This window comes from Oxyura jamaicensis, chromosome 4, assembly GCF_011077185.1.
Source record: "Oxyura jamaicensis isolate SHBP4307 breed ruddy duck chromosome 4, BPBGC_Ojam_1.0, whole genome shotgun sequence".
In the NCBI taxonomy this organism is placed as follows: domain Eukaryota; kingdom Metazoa; phylum Chordata; class Aves; order Anseriformes; family Anatidae; genus Oxyura; species Oxyura jamaicensis.
Genome location: NC_048896.1, coordinates 28,000,713 through 28,017,491, shown reverse-complemented (window position 1 = coordinate 28,017,491; position 16,779 = coordinate 28,000,713). Strand labels below are relative to the sequence as shown.

At 41.1% G+C, this 16,779-nt stretch overlaps 1 protein-coding gene across 7 annotated transcripts in view; it reads right to left on the bottom strand.

The window, feature by feature from the left end:
• BMPR1B (bone morphogenetic protein receptor type 1B) overlaps positions 1-16,779 on the bottom strand; it is a 258,427-nt gene that overhangs the window by 150,873 nt on the left and 90,775 nt on the right. For all 7 annotated transcript variants that reach the window (XM_035325734.1, XM_035325736.1, XM_035325738.1 and 4 more), the window contains one exon: positions 5,142-5,201. The gene's annotated coding sequence lies outside the window, so the exon portion shown is untranslated. The remainder of the gene's footprint in view (positions 1-5,141; positions 5,202-16,779) is intronic.

Here is a 16,779-nt window from a genome sequence, read left to right as displayed (position 1 = left end):
GGGCCATTTTTCCTGAGTAGGGAATTAAAGCATGCAGTTAAGAGGAGTCCCATCCAGGCACTCAACTTGACCTACTATTAGCGATCAGACGTTCATCATTTACATGCTGCTACTCCTTGGCCCTAGCAAGTTTGCACCTCTTGCTGCAGCTTGTTTGCATGCTGCTCCACAAATTGCATAATATTTCAGCAAGCCTTATCCTTTCTCTTTCCTGGAGTATATCAAAAAGAGAAGGGTTTGTGGTGGAAACGAGAAAGTTTTTGAAGCACCCAGGTAACCGCCAAAATTATCCTCATGTTGTCCCCTTTCTGGTAAGCTACACCTTTCTCCCTAAGGCTATAATTAGGAATGGTTTTCTGATCGTGGCCTAAATACATCTGCCTAATATATGCAAAAGCACTTGGCACAACATGCAAGTCTTTCTGATAATGTGAGATCATATTTTGACCCCACATTTTTTAAACACTCAAGCTGACTTTTGCATATTCTGGAGCTGGAAAAGTAAAGCAAGACCGATCATGTTTAATATTGTAAAGTCACAATAAAAAGGCACAGACCAAAACAAAGCAGACACAAATACCACAGGCAAAGTTTTAACTTGTATACCGGGAGGGCAGAAAGAGAAAGAGCTGTATTCTTCAAGACGAGAACAGACCCTCAGCAGCCACGGAGAACAGTTTGAAAATACCTTCCCTTGTGTTTTGCCCAACTACAAAGAAATCAATGATATATGATGTCAAGTTTTGAATGCTCTGGGATACACTGATGAGGTCACAGGTATAGTGAATACATTACAGAAGTAAGCATTCTAAATTTGAGATGGAGTGAAAGTTATTTCAACGTTCTTAAATGTCTTCCTTTTCAAACTATCACATTTTGTACCTTATGCTGTTAATTATAAAATACCAGCTACAAACAAAACAATCAATGAAAATACTTTGAGGCTCCAAAAATGAACGAAACTGAAAAATGGTTTAAAGTGATAACTCTAATCAAACAACTTTTCAGATGTCTTGATACAGCCCTAGTCAGTTATGCGTACCACGTAAGACGCTATACTCTGTATTAAACTACATTCAACACTACAATAACTGTCTTTACAAGAAAGAACTACCAGCAAAACTCCAAACCAACATTTAAATTGCTAATGACGCAAGAACTGATGATAGCTTCACAGATACATTCCCATAACAAACAGATTTCTGAGTTCATACAAGTCTAGCTGCCAGATCAGAACCATACTATTTTGTGCATGTTTCCAGCCCCACTAAAAGCAGTAAATTGTGCGTGCAAGTAGCTCTGTGCATATAACTGAAGGTTCAAAAGATTTGAGCCAGAGGTAAGTACAGTAAAATGAGCCTGAATGCCTTATCTTAGGCACCCACAGTATTCATAAATTTTGACTTTATACTGTTATTGTATATAATAAAACAGTGTTAACGTTTAAGATGAACATTCTGGACAAGCTTATAAACTATCCAGTGATTAATGCCCTTGTCTCATGTTTTCAATTTTCATTGCTACTGGAGGTCATATGTTATGATGTCAGCTTGAATCTGGATTTCCATTTTAAGCAAATCTAATTTAAAATTATGATACAAAGGCATATGGTAAAAACTGTTTAAAAAAAATCCTTTAGTTCTATTCAGAATCACGCTGTTACTAGGGTAGGTTTCACATTCTAGTGCCACTTATTCATCAAGCACACACAGTTTGGGCATATTAAACCTGCTGTAAGTCACACATGCAGGAATAAGATTTATCTACGCTTAGATGCAACATTACATATGCCAACTTTGAGTGCAGGGGTTTGTAGGATCGGGCCAATGATAGGAAATTAATCAACTCCCCAGAGGGTAATGCAAATTCAATCTGCCAAAAGGATCAAGGCGGAGGAAGAACAGGAGTCTTAAAAAGAGCTCTGAGCTGGAGGGAGTCTCAGGGAATATGCTCCTCTGGAGCCAGTGCGATGGGATGTTTCATGGGGTCTGACGCTCAAGAGACACTCACCCATTTACCCTGTCCCTCTCAGCAGACTGGTAGACTCCTCAGCAACTTGCAAGAAACAGTTTTCTGAGATAGGTGAGTTGAGCTACCTGGCTGCCACCAAAGGGACTGTTCTGCTCTTCTCTCCCACTACCATCACTACAATCCTGTCCTCACCCTCTGTTTCCCTTGGACTGCCACTGCTTTTCTCATGACCCTGCTTGTGACACCAATTTTCAAAGCTACACCACATGACAGCTACCTCCTCCTCCTTCCTCCACTGCCTCCCTGGTCTACTCTAGCCAAAATAAATAGATTTCAGGTGCTTTTTTTTCTCCCCGAGACAACTCTTTACAGACTCAATAAAAGCCAAATCAAAAATCAGAGTGGTTTCAAGCCCAGGCCACAAAGCAACATTTTTCTGAGTATTGCCAAGGTTATTCCGTAATACTGATTGCTCACAGAGCTGGGGGCGGATATTCAGTTCTGCTGATGATTCCTAAGGAATAAAAAAAAAACCAGGCATCTCAGCTGTATTGGCTCCATGTGAAATATCAGGAGAAAATCATACCAGGTGTTGAAGTTATTAGGCTTAGCATTATTATTAATACTATTCCTTCTCGCCACAAAACAACTATCTGCAGAATACCACGATTAAGTTTAAGTCCTTCTCAAAGCCAAACCAAGCTTAAATAGGTTTATCAGATGCACAATGCATGGAAGACCGCACCTTTTGTTACCGTATGTCAATAATAAATGATAGGAAAAGGTAACAAGTGGTAGTGCAGATATACAATAAAATATTTACACATAGCCATTGAAGTACAACAGTTCCCTATATTCGCGAAGCAGTAGCAGACACCAGCTGTACTGGTGCTGGAGCTACGCTGGAGCTACTTCAACCATCACATTGGGAGGGCATTCAAAATTTAAGTAGTCACTGAAACCTCAGCTTGACTTGAGTTATAAATGGTCGAATGTTAAAATGTTATTGCCAAAAGAGTGGACAATCTTCTATGGTGTTTTACAGGCAGAAACTTACAACACAGTGTATGTCAGTTCAAAATTCTTGTGTCATATGCACGTATAATGCTGAAAGTAAGGAATATTACATACTTGTTCTAGGTAATTCTTTGTATCTACTCAGAGTCCTTTCTGTGTATAACTTACTAGTGCTTTTTTTTTCTAAAATGACTGAAATCATTTATCACACCACGTAGGATGTTCAACATAACCCCTTTTCCAGAGACATTTTAAGCATAGAGTAACTCAGCCTTCAGAAGGTCTTCAGTGTGAACGGTAAAGCCATTTATATCTATGCAGATATACAACCAAACGCGATGTCTACAGCCATGCAATTAAATCGGTACTATTACTTTTGTACTCATTTTTATCACATTCGGGCAGACAAACTGTAAACAAGAATAGCGGAGAAGCAGGCCCAGCATTTACTATCATGCAATTACACACAGTAAAATAGATTGCTAACCTTAAAAGTATTCAAAACAAACAGCATTGGGAAAAAAAAAAAAAGTATTGCAAAAGGCACTGTTTCTAAAATCAGTTGTAAAAGTGCTTCAACATCTAAACAAGAAAATCGTTTTCCACAGGCATGGCAAGACAAAGATTTGGAAAAACTGAAAATTAATGCAATTGTAATGGTCTTAAATTTTTGTAGAGCAGGCTTCAAAATAAATGAGAATAAAAATAGATAAGTTTATGTTTAATTTATCTTCTGAAGTTTGAGCTAAACAAATAAGAGATCATTGAATGTTCTAAATACCTCCACAAACTTACTGGCACTTCAATGGTAATGTCCATTTTTATAAGAAAAGGCAACAATTTTATTTTAAACTTAACAGGCACCCATTCTTTCTCCTTTCAAAACCTAGGCACAAGTAACAAAGCACCAGAGTCTTATAAATTCTCCAACACCAAATGCAAATTAAGTCATGAAATTGCTCTAGGAAATGTTCCAAGAATGCAAGCCCAAAGGAGTTTCAACAATTTCTCAATTTCAGGCTCTTTATGACACTCAGGCAAGGTAACAGACTATTGTAGGGTCAGGAAGAGTTATCTGTGTATGGAAAGTTTTTCATTATCCAATTTCAACAGCTTTCTGTATTTTGTTTATAAGTTCTAAGATGAGATAGATGTCTACAAACAGACTAAACTGAAAGGATGGCAAAGGCTCCGTACATCGAGCAGCTCAGAAAGTTTTCATTCAGTTGGAAAACTGGATTGACAGTTCATAGCTTAAAGGCTAGCTTCACGTTTCTTAAATGGTTATCATATTAGTGGATTTCTGTCTTTTATTTAGAAACATGCGAACTGCTTATTGGCATGGTACCAGGCTGCCTTAGAAGTAAAATACACACAACCCCCACCCCATGATGTGAAAAAGGTACGAAAGGCTTACGTTTTATGTTAGCTGTGAGTATATGGCTTTACAGAGCCATCTCCAGCAAATTGGTGCTGCCCCCATAATGAACAGAGTAATTATTTAATCTTTCAGCAATCCTCCTGAAAAGCCCCAAATCCTTTTTCTTAGGCTCATGGCAGGAGTTTTAACACACTGTTTAAACAAAGAGCTGCTGATTTTTTGCTCTGCCAAGCTACTGCTTGTTTATCCCAGGGGAGAGATCAGTCAAACGACAACTTAACTTACTGGGCATGCTATTATTTAGAAATAACCTGAAGGGGACTAAGGACATTTCCTGAACATGAAGTTTAGGTCTATCAAGGCATCTCTGAAAATAAGGGAGGGACCATGACAAGCAACCTGCAAGAGTCATGCTGCTAAAAACTGGTGTCAGAGTGCTGCCTATTCCCTTGAGCCACTTTCTCAGCTGGCTCCCTATTTTTTTTATTATTATTATTTTTTAAATCAAGACAACTCTTCACCATTCCTTGCTTGAAATACATGCTAGGTACTAAGCATTCCAAATAGTAAAATCATTCAAAAGCATATAGCTGTGTCTTTCTGAAGTAGCCTGTTTACGACAGCCTGCATCACCATCAACATCTCAGGTGGTTTTTCTTCAGCTTTCCAAAGTGTAGTTGATAAACAGTAACTGTCCTGTGTTTACTACATGCTGGTGCTTTTTAACAACCATGGATTTCAAAGAAACAAAAAGAAAGAATTCAGTTCTTACCTGAGGAACTCAATTTTCAAGAAATCTTCTTGCCTTGTGGTTCAAGTACAATGGTGTAATCTACAATAGAGCAGAAAGACATATCAGTTACATTTAATACTGTGCTTTTAACTTGAGCATTGTAATTCCATCACATTTGAGCAAACTGACAGCTAAAATTTTAGCTATTATGATGCTGTGGCACGTCTTTTATGGAGACTTATGCCAAGCAGTAATTCTTTGGCAACAATTGTACAATATCACATATACACACATTAACAAGAGGCACCTCTCTTCCTTTTCCAGTGTTTCTGCTCAGACTTGGAGATAGATGTAAGGGTTTTGATCTACTTCTACACATTACTCATAATGATCATGTTGTGGTTAGATTAAATAATTAAGATCCTGCTGACATTGTATTTCTTGTTACTAAACAGCCCAATCAATTGAATTAGGCACATTGGGAAGAGGTCCGTGATTGGGCCCAGATGCTCTCAACTCCCATTAACTTCTAACAAGCACTTCAGTAAAAACAAAGTGTTTGCTTAAAATACAGATCTGATTACATCCTAGAGAACACTCAATGAAGCCTAATTGTTAATTAGCATCCTGAAATGCAGCTAAACAAAGCACTATTAGCACCAGTTTCTACCAACCAAAAAAAAAAAAAAAAGTTTCCCATCCAAAAACCAGCAGCGATGTTGTGATGTTGCAAAGGCAACATGTTGCAAAGGTCCCAGTGAGGGCAGAGGGTATAAATTTAGACTTTTGTGTCTGAAAATACAACTAGGTATCACAGCCAGTTACAGCTACTGCTCTTTTTCTGTATTTGGGGCCAGTCCTGAATAAAGCTTTTCTATTATTGCTCACCAAGGACTCTTTGCTGACTTGGTTTTCTAGAGACTCCCTTACTCTCAGAGACCAAGAACTGATCTGTTACAAGACAGTAAACATCTGCAGACCTAAACATATATATATTTATCAAGTTAGCTACATAGTGACAGCACATGCTGCCTCTATTCTAGGAGAATTTGCTGCCTTAACAATTACACCAAGTTAACACCTGGCCTCCCCAGACAGCGCAGCACTCAGCTGAACACACCCAATAACAGCTTCTTGCTGCTCAGGTATCCCCAGGAACCGGTGGCCAGGCTTTGTTCCCAGTGACAGTTCTCTGAACTGGTTATACAAGCGTGAGCTTCAAATTGCACTTCATTGATCAAGAGAAGCGGAGCCGGTGTTCAGTTTCGCTTCTGCAACCTCCCTGCTGACCTGCATGTTTGTTGGTCTAAACAAGGAGATTTCAGGAAATGAAGGATTGGCACTTTGTCCAAGTCTCATTTTCAGAGAGGGGATCTCTGTCCCAGAGGTACGTGGTGGTGTGGGAGGGCTGGGAGGAAAGCCAGTCACCCTGACCTGTTCTGTTTCTGCTCCCTATTCAATACAAACAGAAATAAATATAAAGAAATAAAAAAATAGAAATGGGAGGTGGCCTCCAATTCAAATTCCCTTAGGGTAATTTTGCTACCTCTGGTGAAACTGGAAGATGTACGGGAGGCTACCAAGTAGTTTGCTGAGTAATATTTTAAACATCTTTTCACAGATCTAGGTGATTTAATACTTTCAGCCAGTCCAAACCCCAAACTGGACCATTTGAAATCAAACCACCGTTGATACAGAAATTTGAAGATTTCATATATGCAGTGGAGTGTCACAACATAGGGGGGAAAAACAGTTAACCTGAGAAAAACAAAACAGTATTTCTTCGGTACCCTCCTGCTGCAAGAATTTCAACTAGGAACTCAAAAAAGATTTTTGTTTCTGTAGGGCACGAAAACATTTCTACAGGGACATTTACAGAAATATCGTAACTCTCACACCTCAAAACAAACAAAAAAACAAAACACACATACTGTGTAAATAAATCACAAAAGTTTTTGAGGAAAAAAAAAGTTTACTTTCCTAATGAAGGTAGGAAACTATTTGATTATATTCATATATGGGAAACAGAAGCCTAGAGTTTGTTATTTGATTATGATTGCTTCTTGTATGGTTTTAATCTGGTGCCTAACTCAATTCCAAAATCTGCTGCAATGGCATTGTCTAACCTCCTTTTTCAAGCCTGCTTAATATTAAAGCCCTGTTGCATTGCAACCTTGCCTTACACCTCCCAGCAACATTTATATTACTTATTCTGGCTACGCTGATCTGTCTGATTCTTCATTCAGATGGCACCTGCAATTTGGAAACAAAAATCTAGTACTTCATGATTTGAGGTTGAGGATAGCCTTTGCTCAAATGGAATGGGTTAAGACCCTTGTTTCTTTTAGCGTGTTATTTTTCTGCATGAAGCTCTTCGCAAGCCAAATGTTCACAACACATGCAGAGACTCTAAACAAAACCTACTGGGCTGGTGGTCTTTCCTTTGTTTTTGCTTTCATGTAGCCTTAAATAAAAAGGACGTGTGAAATTCAATTTCATATTCCAGAAAGTTCAAAAAGTCGAGGGAGCCAAAAATTCGTCGTCAGATTAGTACATTTATTGCCTATCCCAAAGAGAGGAAAACTCTCTGTAACAAGAGGCACTGTCCGCAGAGATGCTGGCAGTTTTTTCACTGCTTGCAGACGAGCAGAGATTCCCGGTGGTATATTTATTGCAGAGCCCCAGCTGTATACCCCCATTAGCAGATGTACTGTTCAGAGGGAGCTCCTTTTCTGAAGCACCAGCCGGCCTTAACTTACGCCCTAACTTAGCTTTTTTTCATCCTTCCGAGTACAAGAAAAGGAGATGGTAAGAAAGTGAGGACAGGTAGAAATCCAGCTAAGACGTGGTTTCCTTTACGGTTCCTTCAAAAGTAGAAACGTGAAATATGAAGTTTCACCTTCTTATCTAGAGTATGTAAATTTCTACAGTTCCGATCTCGGGCTGACAACGTCACAGCGGCTGCCCATGGAGCTGCCGCTGGCCATCTGCTTTACACTAATACCAGATCGCAATCAGATCTGGGTCATCTCACCTTTGAGTTTGTCACCCACATAAATTAAGAGATCACACATAACAGCGCTTGTGTTAACTCGAGTCTGGCTTGCAGTCTAGCTTTAAATATTAACAAATATTTTAAAATATTTTCGCATATTTAGTCTTTTCCTTTCTACCCACTAATGTACAACTTATCTAAATGAATGAAGGAGTAATTTCTCTTTGCTTTTTGTAATAGAGGAACACCGATGCAGAATGATTTCCTGTATGTCTATGGAAAATAGGCTAAATGCATCTCTAGAATAAGCTTTTAAAACATTTTTTTTATCTTTGTATTAGCTCATTATAAATACGCATACCTAATATTGCATTCAGCGTAATTACAAGCGTTATAGTAGTCACATTCATAAACGCTGCCTAACCATTACTCTGGCGGTTTGATACGCTTCAGCTTTCACGAGCCATCTGGGTACATCGTCCTGGATGACAAGGATTTCACGATCAAGCCACCAGCAAATGCATGAATGGTTTAACAGGCCAAGTCACTGTCTGCCAGCAGCTGCTGCCCGATTCCCTGATGCACAGAAGCAACTAACTGGTATGCTGGGTGCCACGGGGAGGTGGCCGCGCTCTCTTGGTTCAAATCAAGCAAGCCTTAACAGGAAAAGTGCTACAGTAACATCAGCAGCTCCCTGTGGAGTGCTGAGCTGGATGCTTCAGACTAATTAACAGATGCCTTTAAAACAATGAAGATGCAGAAGCTCACCCTTGTTACTCTGAACATACCGTCTATACATGCTGTGTTAGTGCTGAATTCCGAACCAAAACGTAGCCTAATAGTTTTAATACAAAAAACGTGAGCAGCCTACGTTCACAGCTCCAAGTAACTGCAAATGTTAGCTCATCTACGCATGCAAAACTTGAGTCCATTTCCCACATCCTCCACCACTGTTTTCAGTTTTCTGAGTCACAACAAACACAAAAGAAATTTACATGTGGAACCATATTTTTACATTTTCCTTTAGTTTATAGCATCTGTAATTTCTATTGTCTCCTTTTCGGTTTATTGTCTCGTTTTAGGTTTACAGAATGGAGAACATATACCACAAAACAAGGGATTACGAATCAGTTGCAGCAGTAGATACTTGACCAGTAGGATGTCCTCACTTTTCAGTGCTTACCTTCTCAATCCCTTAGATGTGGTTTAACTATGAGCAATCAAAGCTGACGTATATTAACCACCGAAATAAAAAAGTGTCACGTAAGTGCTCTTTGTCTGATATTAGCTGAGACAATGAAAGCCACCAAAGAGCAGCGTGAACAGTAAGTTTCATTTCTGCTGTCTCCGACAGCCACATTCAACAAAATACCTGGTGGGATCTGGTTTATATTCATAATGGGAGCTGCCAGGGTCTTGGAGCACATCACTCGTGGGGGCAATAAACCAAATATGCAAAAGACCCTGGTCCACAGCCAGGCTTCCCTGACTCAGGGCCTTACTTTGCTTGCCCCTAAGCACAGCCAAGCTGTTAACTACGCGGGAGGGGTAGGAGCGCTCAGGCTCTCCCACCTGTGAGAGTACAGATGCACCTAAAGGGACTAGGAGTTGACCTGGATCCAGATGCACTTCCTAGCTTTTGCTTGCACAGAGGAGCAAAACCAACAGGGAAGTCATGGACAGCAGGGAAATCACCAGCTGATTCCTCCCTGAGAAAAACAGAGGCAGGTTTTTGGACAGAAAGCTGGCTGAGAAGCCAGGCTTCATATTACAAGTGAGGAAACTTCTTCCTGTTGTTTGATCCTCCCACTTCAGGAAAAGAGCACATGCTAAATACTGCATCAAAGACATTCTCACTGCCATCATTACTTCCACCTGTCCACTGAAACACAACCCCAAGTAGCAGCTAATACCTCCCACCACGGCCGGCCACAGCATTTGATGATACGACACGAGCAGGATCTGTCACCTCTTGAGGACCATCTGCTCGAGAAACTGCTCTGCTACATAAGTAAAAGGTTTGGTCTCTGTCCCTTAAGTAGGAGGTTTGTACTCTGTCCTGTAAAGACCAATATGGGACAGGAAGCATGCTAAGAGCCTGTATAATGCAAAGTTTTTTATATATTATTTTTGAGAAGAGGATTAATTTCAAATAATAGTACTTACACCCAACAGTTTTAGGATTCCTCTCAGGACCCGTACCAAATCATCACCTCTCTTCCTCCCCAGAAAAACACCCCATATATATATACCCTATATATTACTGTCATTTTCACGTTCAAATTTTCTATTCAGATACAAGTTTTTGGATTATTTTTTGGGGGGGTTGGAAGGAACAGGGGGTTACCTCCTAACACATCTTTTTTGGAAATGAACGTCTACAACCATTGCTGCTCCTACTGAAAAAAGTGAGATCAATAAATGAACAGTCAAAAATCTAAACAACACTATGAAGTGAAATTAATGACTCAAATATCACCATATAGTCGTATCATAAAACTTTTATTAACTGTTCAACTGTGTTTCCCCCTCCTCCCCCCCAGAAACTAAACAGGAATACACTGAAGTACATAATTGCATCATTTTTTGCTTCCATAAATTTCAAACGTGAAACCCGAACATATTTGGCTGTGATCATAAAATTTGAGTTCACATCAAGAATCGTTACAAAAAAATCTGAATTAATCTATACAGCTGTTTCAAACAACCAGATAAACCTGGTCGCTTGAAAATAAGCAGGATCACACTTACTTGAAAACGCCTGGAGCTTTGTATTCTGGTTAAACCTAGAGGAGCACACTCCTCGTTCAGAGGCTTGGCAGGCAATGCCCCAAGGCACGCCGCAGGAAGACCGATGGAGCTACTTTGCCTGCAGAGGTTCTGCAGCAGGAGTAACCAGCGCCTGAACTGCCAACGCAGCTGGGACTGGGAGAACACATCACCAGCACTGTCACACAGTGCAGGGAAGGCGACTCATTGGCAAAGGACAGGAGAGCCTTTCAAGGAGAGGGAAAATTCAGATGACTGAGCTATAAGATGTCAGGCCCCAGCAATATCCATAAACAGAAATGACACGAACGCAGAGCTGTCAATTTTGTAATCAAACAACAAGGGACAGCCTTTTACATCTTCATCTCTGGGCTCTTGCCTGAACGTAATGGTTTCGATAACTTTGGCTACAGACACCATGCTCTGAGACTCACTCAAGTATTTTCAGCTTTTGAATCACTCTGGGAAATTATGTCTTGAAGCTCACTGCAATATGCTACTCCTATCTGAAAGGCATGCGCAAACCAAAAAGCAGAGACTGCTATCAACTGGTTTGCTACAGGCAAGCTATTTTCAAACTGCTGAGTCTCAACTGGCTTTTTCTCCATTAAGAAAGGATTCATGGGAGGCTCTTGCGCATGTTTTTTGTTGTTTTTAACCTGCGTATAATCTCTGGGGTGTTTCCTTCCTTTAAAAAGAAGGCAGCAGAATAGTTTATCATTATATTAAAAGCTTATCTAGTGTTTGTTTCTTCAGTGATCCAGTCTTTAAGAGGGGTTTAGTAAGCAGCTGAATTTTAACTCTGTATTTATCAAAGAAAAACATGCTGTGCATTTATATACTGTTTAACTTTATTCCCCTCATATCTTAAAACTGAGTCTCCAAAACAAAAGTGTGTGTTATTCAGACTTTTCAATGCTAAATAGATTAGCCACGTTGTCCTTCAAGGGCCTCATTCGCTTGCTGGTGCATCCTTTAATCACCATTAAGGTTAGTACAGTATAAGACACTTGTGTTACACGCTCCTTTCATCTGTGCACACTGCCGTATCAGTGACTACGTGGTCAGCAGAAAACCTGGCCAAGCTGCGTTCTGTCCCAACACGTCCCTGAACAAGAAGCCTTTCTCCTTTGGAGCACGACACCCTTCCTTCAGCAGGGCTGAACCATGCTAAAGCTGCTGGAGGACTCTGCACTTCGAGATGCTACCACTGCAGGGCAGGGATGCTGCTGGGGCCGGGAAGCAGTTTGTCCCATCCTGAAGACAGTGCCAGCAGAAGCAGGAGGCAGAGGCAAGGCCGCTGCTTGCTCCCACCAGCTGCAGCATTCATCTCAAGATAATGGCAAAAGTGCTGTGAGCATGTTATTCCAGACATAATTGTCCAGGAGCAGCAAGGAGATTTTGAGTCTCATCCAGGGGCACTCATATGCAAGTCTACGTATACACAGCATGTCAAATTTCCTTGCAAAACATTCAAATTTGTGGCATTTTACCAACTCTGGAAAACAAAAAACGAGAATTAGTTTTATGCCAGAAACGGCAAAAGAAACAGCACCTACCTTGCCGACGGAGCTTTTGTTTTCATTTCAAGGACCTACATTAAAAACCTTTGTGCAGACACTGCCTTTGACTGGCAAACACCTCAGCAACAAGAGTTTAGGACCCTTTGGGATGCCTCAGGCCTACCACAGCAAGGCAGCCGTGTTTCGAGGCAGCAGACAAGCTCCTCAGCGCAGGCGGAGGCGGGCGGCTCAGCGCGGGGCTGCCTGGCCCACCAGCAGTCCCGTAAAGCGGCGCCTGGGGGGCCCTGGCATTGTACTCAAAGCCCCTTTTAAGAGCCAATACGGTAAGCTGTGTAAGATATGATGTGTGGGGAGTCCCATAAAATCCTTTAATGGGAACAGCGGGCCTGCGTTTGAAGAAGTTTCAGCAGCTGTCACGTAACAGCAGGATAAGCAGCTCCAAAACCAACCATGCGTTTCTGCATCGCTGCTTTCCATAAGAAAACTTGCATCCTCAAGTCACAATCTACACAATAAACATCAACATAATGATAACAGAATGCTTTTTTTCTCCTTTCTTATGCTAAACCTTAGAAGGCCAGGCGAGTAGGTTTAAAATGGACAAGATCAACCTTCTTCATTCTCTGCTTCTGTGATTGCTGCTGGACCTTAAAGAATTACCCTTAAAGGAGAATCAGAGCTCCTTCTAGGTGGAAGGTGGCCCACAGCTGTCTCAAAGGGATCTGCACGACACTGAGGGACCAGGACCGAGCTCAACCGGTACTTTCCAAGTGTCTCTACCTACCTCTCCTTTCTTCCATTACACACAAACGTAATGCCCCCTCTCTTTCAGCAGAAGCCCTACAGACTTCTGCAACTGTCATCTGTAGTGCAGAATATTCATTTATTTCCAGACAGAAGGGAAGGCAGGAGTCCACTCTGAAAAGCGCTGCAGAAGCGTATTGGGATGAAACCAGCAGCCTTGCCCACACTTCCCAAGCACAGCACCTCCAGCTCTTGCTTTGCTTCTATTTCTGGATTCCCAGCTTAGAGAAAAGGCTGTAGGACCACCACAAACATCAAGATCCTTCTGCTTCAGGAAGCCTCCCTAAAAACAGAGCCTGTGCTTATGACACTTTCCGTATCACGTCATCCAAAACTCCATTGTTTAATTCACTGGCACAACAGAAGTGGCTGAGTGTGACTATCGCGGTGTATTTGACGATCACCCAGAATGTATTTTTTGCCTGACTACCAAAGTTCATCCCCTAGCTACTCAGAGCCATGCCACCTGAACACAACCCGAAGAAAAAGCAGCAGTTCTGAGCAGGCCAAGAGAAGAGGAACACCAGAAAGAAGTCCTTATACACTGGACCTGGAAAGAAGCCAGTCTCTCATATCTAAGTATGAACGGCAATGTAAATAATCAGAGGCATGGCCATAAAAACATGCAACGATCCAGAGTTAGAATTTGCGTCACCCACTAGAACAGATTAGATTTTCATTCCTGAAAATGATATGAAAACTGAAGCATCAGAAACACTGCTTAAAGTGAAGTGTTTCTGATGTTCACATTCAGTTATTGCACTTTCACTCCTGCTATGAAAGATTAAAAACACTAATGTGGTCATAAGGGAATCCTCTGTTTAAAGCCAGAAACAATTAGAATTCACGGAGGAAGGAAGAAAGGGATTAATACAATCACCTCTTCTTGATCCTTGTTTTGTGAGTGAGGGGACTAACACGTTGCCCACTTTTCCACTGGAACTACCATTTCACATTGGCAAGAAAAGAGTCTTTGGAAACCAGTGAATGACTTTTTCATGACTGAGTATCTGGTTTATATTTGAGCCTACCGGAAATAGATTCTCCTAATCAGCCCTTTTTTCCTCCTGCCAGAAATATGAGTGTGCAGCTTTACAGCCAAAGCAAGCTGTCATCCACTCCTCTTATACTTCACTCCAAACCCCTACATTAGTGCAATATTGCAAATGAGAACTTAAATGCAGCAGAGCCATGAAAAGCAAAAGTTAGGATCCCTCTGATACGTGAGTGCATCCTCCAATCTCCTTTTGTCGACCATTCTTGGGTTATTTTTGTAAACAATTTGATCTAATTAAAAACTCAAAGCAAACTCTATATAAAACCACAAAAATTGTAGGAAAGCGGTATGATCTGTCCCCAGGAAAGCTCTATACGAAAATATACCTTTTAGATTTCTGTTTGCATACACCATCACCTTCTTCCTGCTTACAAAAAATAAAGTTGTCACAAATTCCAGCTGGTGTAAATGTGTTCTTTTTCCAAAGCTGATTTTTTTTTTTTCCAGACGGAAAAGACTTGGCCACTTGTGCACGACCGTCCAAGAGTCCTGGAGAATGGCTCTTACACCTTACTTAATGCACAGTCACTGCACAGATGGCTTATGTATGTGCCACTAATCCAAAAAATTCTACGTATCAAGTTTACAATGTGCAGAACACAATTCATCAACACGTGGTAAATTTTCAATATTCAGAGTTCTTCAGATTCGCTCCCCAGGCCCAAGCCACATGGGCAGCCCTACAGAAATGGGACTTAGATGCCAGCTACCAAACGCAGATGCTTGCCATGCAACAGGAGCAAGTATTTTAAATCAGAATCTGCAGGAGATAAAGGTTGCTAACATCATAAGTGACAGATGACTGATCCATTTCCACTTCGTCTGCCAGTCAGGGAGGAATCCCCCAAAGGAGGGAGACATTTATATGCACAAGGAAAACTTCCAATCTGACTGAAATCAGGCAACATGAAAAAACTTTCAAGACTCAGATTTTGAGGGGATCAGAATCTAGAAAATTTAAGCCCAGGTTGGAAAAAATATGACAAGCATTTTAAGAAAAATATGGCGCAATAGCTAATGTATTGTGACATGACAGAAAACGCTCAATTTCCAGTCCAGGGCACCTGAACAAACGTTTATTACCATGGCCCACGTGCAACCCTCGAGTGCCAGACTTTATATGCTAATGTACCTAACTTCAAAGGTTTCCTTACACTATATCAGAAGGCAAAATCTCTAACAGAGAGAATTTTAGCACTGACGAAAATAGGGCTGACAAAGTGCCATGCTGGCTAAAGGAAAAGACACCGAGAAGTGTTTAAAGATGCGAAACCTTTATCTCTCTCCAAATTGACTGTTGCTGTTTTCAGTAGCTGCAAAACCTGTATCTAGGCGAGCTTTGTTCCATTTCAGGATAAAACAAAACTTGTTAATAATTTCCATTTCCTAAGACACTGATAGCCACTAAGTTTCTAAATTACTTTGCGTTACTGGGTGCTTGCAAATCAGGAGTTTGATCTTTTGGCACCTGGCAACAGACAGATACAGCCAAAGCATTGCAAAGAAATCCTGTGGCAGCACAGTTTACTCTCAGAAGACTTGGGTCAGCTGCTGGGACTGCTTGGAGGGTTGCTTGACAGAGGAGTTTGGAACTAAATAAAATAAGAGAATCATTTTCACCAGGTGAGGACAAGTCCCAGTAAGATAAGGAGAGACCCCCCCCCCCCTCTGAACAAACAGGCAGACCCCAGTGAGGATTCCTATGAGACAGAAGAGAGCGTTAAGCGAAGAAACCACTGAATTTGGGATCTCTTTTGCAAGTGATCTACTTTTCCCACACTATTGAGGAAAAGCACGTTTGGAAGCCATATAAAAAGGGTCTGCTTCTCCACATACATTTACTTTTACCCAACCGTTAATCTCAAGGAGTTAAATCAGAAGTCTGACGCCTTCAGCGTTCAGTTTTAGGGTGAAACGGTCGGACTAGATAGAGGATGAGGAGTCAGACGTGTCCACAGAAACCAATGGCTGGCCTTCAGGTTCCAACTCTACCTAGGTGCTGCTTAAGTCCAAGTTTATCCTTTAAAAGCCTGTCCCAAGACAGCAAGCACAGACAATGTTTGTATTCTTCAGGACCCAGAGACTCTCAGCGTGTGATGATGCAGTGGGTGGTTGCTTTACAGCAGCTCACTGAGCAGCCAGGAGCAGATTTCAGTCCTATCTGTGTTAACAAGAGTGCAAAATTCCATTTATAAACACAGCGTAAAAATTACGAGCCCAAAGATTGCCTTTACAAAATGTCCTGGGTTTGTTTTTGAAACAAAACCAGGATGTTTAAAAATCTTGTGTACAACTGTTGGATGGCACGGAACAATGACATAAATAGGAGTATCAGAGGAGCAAGTAGGCAATTTCATATCTGGTGGTTGAATGTGAACAGATTGATCTCAGAATGTTATAAATAAAATTTGGTCAGATTCAGCTCTGACTCAGAGCCTGCTTATTTTGCAAGTGTTGCTAAAGCAATGCATGAGTGCAAGAAGAGAAAGAATGATGGTTGCATGCCAGGAGACAGACCTGTCAGGAGCA